This window comes from Echinops telfairi, unplaced genomic scaffold (assembly GCF_000313985.2).
Source record: "Echinops telfairi isolate 266 unplaced genomic scaffold, ASM31398v2 ScPeMD7_443;HRSCAF=831, whole genome shotgun sequence".
Lineage (NCBI taxonomy): Eukaryota > Metazoa > Chordata > Mammalia > Afrosoricida > Tenrecidae > Echinops > Echinops telfairi.
Window position 1 is genome coordinate 82,762,036 of NW_022104341.1, and position 6,193 is coordinate 82,768,228.

General features: G+C 45.7%; 1 non-coding gene across 2 annotated transcripts; it reads left to right on the plus strand.

Annotated features, from left to right (window-relative positions):
- Positions 1–2,569: 2,569 nt before the first annotated feature.
- On the plus strand, positions 2,570–6,193 carry LOC101644216. 2 transcript variants are annotated; one of them, XR_006680252.1, is made up of 3 exons: positions 2,570–2,650; positions 4,283–4,399; positions 6,101–6,193. It is a non-coding gene; the product is annotated as an uncharacterized LOC101644216 (transcript). The 2 variants fall into 2 exon arrangements; XR_006680253.1 differs by lacking the exon at positions 2,570–2,650 and adding an exon at positions 2,989–3,006.

Here is a 6,193-nt window from a genome sequence, read left to right on the forward strand (position 1 = left end):
CCGCCCCAGTCAGTGGTGTCCCGCTTTACCAATGCTTTACCAATGTTAAAATCCGCTCATCTTACTCTACAAGCCAAAGCCTCCCTCCCCCATCACAGGAAGTTGAAAGCTGCTTAAGGCTGGAGGGCAAGCACACATTCAGGTCTTTGAGACAGGAAGCCTGTAAACCTGGGTGGGACCCCCATCTAGACCAGGTGAGCTTAATTCAGCCAATGGAGTCAAACAGTATCGTTGACCACACCTCCCAATGGCGCGTCGTGGGTGGGCCTGAAAAGCCAGAAGTTTTCCTGGCTGGTTCTCTCAGCGGCTGACAGTGTGACCGGCCTGCGGTTCTGCGCGTTTGTGCTGCTTCTATCCTTTATAAACTCACTTAGATCACCAATTCGGCTTGAATTTTTTCTCGTATGAACCCAAGGACTGAGGCATTTCTCCCACGGGAGAGACCTAACATTCACAGAAAGTGAAGGAAAAAACAAATAGCAAGAAAGAAAAGAAATTCCTATTTTGCAAGATAGGATGATAAATACAAAAACATAAAAATGCTTAGCCGGCATGACACAACACTTCTCCATTTATTACCCCTGCTATAAGGGTTCAATGGAGTTAGTAGTATGGGAGCAGGGAGATTCCAGAGAAGGGGACACAATACTATTTATCAGACACTCACACACTGAGCTATTTTAAATCAGGTGCTGTGTTGTGTGACCTGAAGCACCAAGAGGTGTGACCCAAGCCTGATCCTCCAAGAAAGTCCATCTAGCAGGGGGAGGAACACACGCAAACAAGTAAGATGGCTTCAAAAAGAACAAAAGAGACAATGGTCCATTTGGGGGATCTGAGAGAAGTCAGAAACAATTTCAGAGGAAGTAATGCTTGACTTGTCTTGAAAGATGCTTTCTCTAGATCAGCGGATCTCAACCTGTGGGTCAAGACCCTTTGGGGGTCAAACGACCCTTTCACAGAGGTTGCCCGATTCATAATAGCAAAATGACAGTGATGAAGTAGCAAGGAAAATAATTTTACGGTTGGGGCATCACCACCACATGAGGAACTGTATGAAAGGGTGGCAGCATGAGGAAGGTTGAGAACCACGGCTTTAGGTCAACTAACTGGGGGAACAAAAGTTTGAATAAAAGCCGTTAAGGTATCCCTTGTTCAGGTGTTACAAATGAGAAGCAGTTACAGTGAAAAGATAATTAACAGCTACAGAATAAGCGCTAGGTACTGTTCTGAATGGCAGAGTCTATCAATTACTTTCACAACAACCAGTAAATATGAATGTTAATGTTATTACATGTCATAAAGTCAATAGTTTACTTCCATTTTACAGGTGAAAAAAGTGTTGTTGTCGGACTACAAGTGAGCCTGTCACCACAGCCAAAAAGAGACCAGGTTGATTTGACAAATTCCAAGTTTATTCCTGCAAGTACTTGCAGAAGGAAAACAGCTGGGTATCTTGCTCAAGCTGTCTCAGCATTCAGTCCTGACCCACAAGTAAATATACAAGAACATGTTTTTCTTACAAAGATTATTGGAAGAGACTATCAGTTTTTGTTGTTGTTTTGTTTTGTTTTTACTATCAGGTTTTTTACAATGTCACAGGATACAATTGATAACTCTGAGAAAGCAGGTCTTGCAGTGATCTTTAGGAAATCATCTATACCTATTATTTCTCCAGGGGCCATTAGACCACCAACCCCTGAATCTCCATGATCCCTTATCTATCTATCTAAATTAGGGGATGTTTCTGTGTCTGGCTTTACCAGACCACCACCCCTGAATGAATGCTTCCTACCTGGCTCCTTATCTTATTGGCCTCCTTCCTCATTTAAGACATACCTACGGATTAAACTTAGAAATTTTTCCTGTAAGGGAGGGGACTGTTACATTTTGGGTTTTTAACAAACCAAATCTTCTATTTCTAGTATTGATTTTCCCTTTATCAGTGTGATTAAGAATCTTGCCCTAAGGTCGCACATAAAATGAGGCCTTCTAACACAAGGCAATTTTAAAATCTGGGAATGGCAGGATCAGATTTCAGAAAAACTCCCTCCAGCTACCATGGTGGGAGGGATGGAAAACAGCAGTCAGTGGAACGCGAGCAGCTTTCTCAATGGTTGCAGCAGTGAGGGATCCTATGCACAATGGCTGCGCGGATCGGATAAGAGTATGTAGACAATTCCCAGGGCTTGGTGGACGTAGGGGAGGTCCTCAGAGAGGCAGCCAGGCCCCGTGAGTTTTAAGGCGCACAGGGAGCCGAGGTCCTAGAAGTACAGGAATGCTGACTCGCCATTAAGCTCATAAATCACTTTTGAGGCCTTTGGGGGTCGAGGGGGGCCAAGAGGTCATCCTACAGTTCGACCTCAACCGTTTGGAGCAGCAGCTGCAAAGGGGAAGGGGATTTAAGACGTCAGCGGCCTCTCCCCGGTACGACCCCAGTGAGGAAAAGCGCTGAGTCATCCCAGCGGGGCGCGCGGGGACGGGGCGGGGGGCGTGGCGCCGGGCCGATCCCCTCTTCTCTCCTCCCCCTGCACCCCCGGCCCAGCCCGGCTCTCGCGAGAGCCCGAGGCTATAAAGGCCGCGCTCCGCCGGCGCGTCGCACGCTCTCTTCCTGGCTGCAGAGTGGTGTTTGCTCCTCCTCGCGCCCCCGGTGAGTGTCTGCAACGAACCTCGTGGCGCCCCCCCCCTTGTGTGTGTGCCCGGGGCCCGCGCAGGTCTTCGGGGGGCCCGCGCCCCACAGCCTTCGCACGGCGCGCTCACCCCCGAGGTGGAGGGCAGCCCTGTGAGTCCGGGGACCTGTGGAAGCCGGGGCTCGCCGCGGTTCCCGTCGCGCCCCCCTTAGCGGAGGACGCAGTGGCCTGGGCGTGGTGCTCGGGGCGGGTGGGGGAGGGGTCTTGTTATCTAACCTCGCTTAGCGCCGGGCGGGTTCGGGAAGCTTCTAGAACTGGCCTGGAATCCGACCTGTCGCTGCTCAGGGCCACCTGTAGCCGGCCGTTGTGTCGTCAGGTGAACGTGATCCTGGTTCTGACTGCGCTTGCCGTGGAGTTTTGGCTATCTAGTCCCTCCCCCGTCTTCTTAACCCGAGCTACAGAAGAATCCCAAATGCTGGACAGGCTTCTGGCGTTTTCTGGACTGTTAGGGTGCGGTGGCGTTAGGAGAAGTTAGAAGGTGTCTGGAACGGGGCTTGGAAGCGCGAGCCTCTCCAGGGTCCGGGGGTACTTGGGGCAGATCTCCCAAGGGGTCCCTAGCGGCCCTTCCACCATTTTCGTGGAGCTGCGGTGGTGGTGCCACCTGGAGAACAGGTTTGTTTTTTTTTTTGGGGGGGGCGGCGCTATTGTTATGCGGCACACATCGTACTTGATCGTTATATTGCAGCGTAATTTACGGTGTCTTTATGGAGTAGAGCCTTAAGGGCTTTTCTTTTAAGCAGTGTGCTATTAAAACCTTCGACTCTAGGTATGCGCACATTTCCTTAGGTTGTATTTCGAGCCAAGAGCTATGGGACTTGTGGGAAAATGGAATTTCAAACCGATGAGTTAAATTTATAACTCCATATTTTGGCGTTGACTTGTGTCGGATGCAACAAATGGACTCTTGGCTCTACTTAATTGTGTTCTGGGGATTTGGCCTCAAGGCCAGAAACCCATTTTCGAAAGGAGTTTAGGGCTAGCCACTTTACCAAAAGTGGGGTGAAATTGTGAACAGATGCCAAAATCATGGTAGGGATTGGCGCTTTAGGGTGTGTACTCTCTTGGTCAAGTCCACCTAGAGAAACTGCAAGTGTGGATTAAGGCTGGTGGAGGCACGAGTCACAAAAAGGCAGCATTATGGCTTCTGGGAGTCAAGCACACCGAGGAGGTATTGTGTGTTGTGTGTGCCCTTGTCTTCTGGCTTGAGACTCCACCTCTCCCTTCAGTGTTTTTCTGTGAATGGAAGAGCAGAAGAAAATGTTATTTCACAAAAATTTGTGAGTATGCCTAAGAGAAGGTAAAAAAGATGGCTTTGACTTAGCTTAAAAATTTCCAGTATAAAGTGAGAGTAAAGGCAAATTCAGAGACTTGTAACATCTGGTTTTGTTCCTGAAGCTGAAAAACTCGGGCTCACATCCTTCGGTTGTGATCTTTGGCTGTGAGCTTGCACTACTGGTATGTATTCAGGACTACTAGACCCAATTCTTGATTCTTCTACAGCAGAGTGACTTAAGTAGACGAAAGAGGAAGGCTAGCTAACGTTTATCTAGAAAAACAAGACTTGTTCTAATCAGTCCTCCTATCTTTTGTAGCTGTTAACAAGATGTCTTCAGGAACTGCAAAAATTGGGCACCCTGCCCCCAACTTCAAAGCTACAGCAGTTATGCCTGATGGTCAGTTCAAAGATATCAGCCTGACTGACTACAAAGGTAAGAAAAATTAGTTACATTGACCTCATTAAAATGGAATTATTTTATAATCTAGGGATAGCTGGTTGAATTTCTGTTATCTTATACTTGATGTGTAAAAGTTTTCTATATCCTGCTAGTACAGTGTTTTTTAGGACATGAGTCTATTGCCTTCATGTTAAAGTGAAATGGTGTTTATAGTACTTACATATCTTTGATCCTAGAGCTCTTTTGGAGTATGCACATACTTCATTATATTGTCACATTAGTGCAATTTGATTTTCCCCATACTTCTGGATTGTTTTATTAGAGAAATTTTCATCTCTTACTGTAAGAGATGTAAATTTAAATATACAACTTAAATTTTGACACTGTCTATACTTTCTCAAGCCTTTGGGTTAGTCTACTGTTCAATGTATATTTGTGAACTGTGTATTACGGCTGCTATATCTGTTAAAGGGCCCAGGCCCATCTCCTTAACTTCTGTTGTTCCCCCAGGGATGAATTGGTATTACAAGTTGAAGCAACTCTCCTTTCTGTTGTCATGGTTTTAACATGCACATGCAGACACTTGGCAATCTCTAATAAGGCTTTCCCTTTCTTATTATCTAGGTCTCCTGGGACAATTAAAGATACAGATTTCCTTAGAATGTAAAATCAGGTGTCAGGTAGACTCTTCTTAATGATATTGTGTCAGTTCTTGGATTTGTTTCTTGGGTGGGGCTTTTTAACTAGATTTCCCAACACATCTCTCCTTGTTAGATGTGAGGAGAACAGTTACATGGTGCCCTACAAAGGGAAACTTCCTGACAAACAAGGTTCTAGCCCCTGAGGGAGTGATTGGGCCTGAGAGTATAGACACTAGACTAGGTTCTAGGTGGAGCTGCTCTGCCCTCCAGGGCTTGACCTGCTGAGGCTTCAAAGGGCTTGTTTCACAAAACCCTGGAGGGATACTCAGATGAGTCAGTTTTCAGTGACTGCTTTTCAAAGTAAATGTCAAGAAGGTCCTCTTCCTTGATTTTCAGACAATGCCACTTCCTGGTAATAAATGAGGGTTTGGAGTTGTTCCATAGCTCAGCCCATTAGGTGTGGTGAGAGACTACTTGGATTTAAAACCTACTTCAACCAGTGATTTGAGTGATGTCAATGAAATTCCCATTAAAAGTTCTATTATAACCCACCTGAACTCTTGGAACTACTTTTTCCTTGTTCTGGCAGGCTTGCTAAGAACCAGTTTGTTAAGATTCCGGTCCTTACCTGTCCCATCCTCGTGAAAGGAAGTACAAAGACTGACTTCCTCTTGTTGATATATTGCTTTTCTGGGAATTCCTTTTAAGCATTAACATAAGACTACCCACATAAAGGTGATAAGGGAATGATTGCATTTTGCTTTTCTTTATTGGAATGGCACTCGATGTTATGCTGATGTCTTCGCTACTCTTAGACGATCAAATTCAGACTTAAATATGTTATTTTATAGTTAATAGCTAATGTGGAGATAGCAGAATAAAGCATGGAGCTGGAGTGCCCCAGGTCCTCCTGCAGCAAATTCTGAAATACATGCTAGGAGACACTTATGCTGACACTTTAACAACTGTGTACAATATCCGCTCAAAGGGTTATTTTTCTCCCATAGGAAATCGCTCTTTTTTAGGTTTCCATTTTCTGTAAAGGCTAAGGGTGTCTGTTTCAAAGACTAACCTGTGGATTCCTTCTTTCCAGGAAAATACATAGTGTTCTTTTTTTACCCTCTTGACTTCACCTTCGTGTGCCCTACGGAGATCATTGCTTTCAGTGACAGGGCAGAAGAATTTA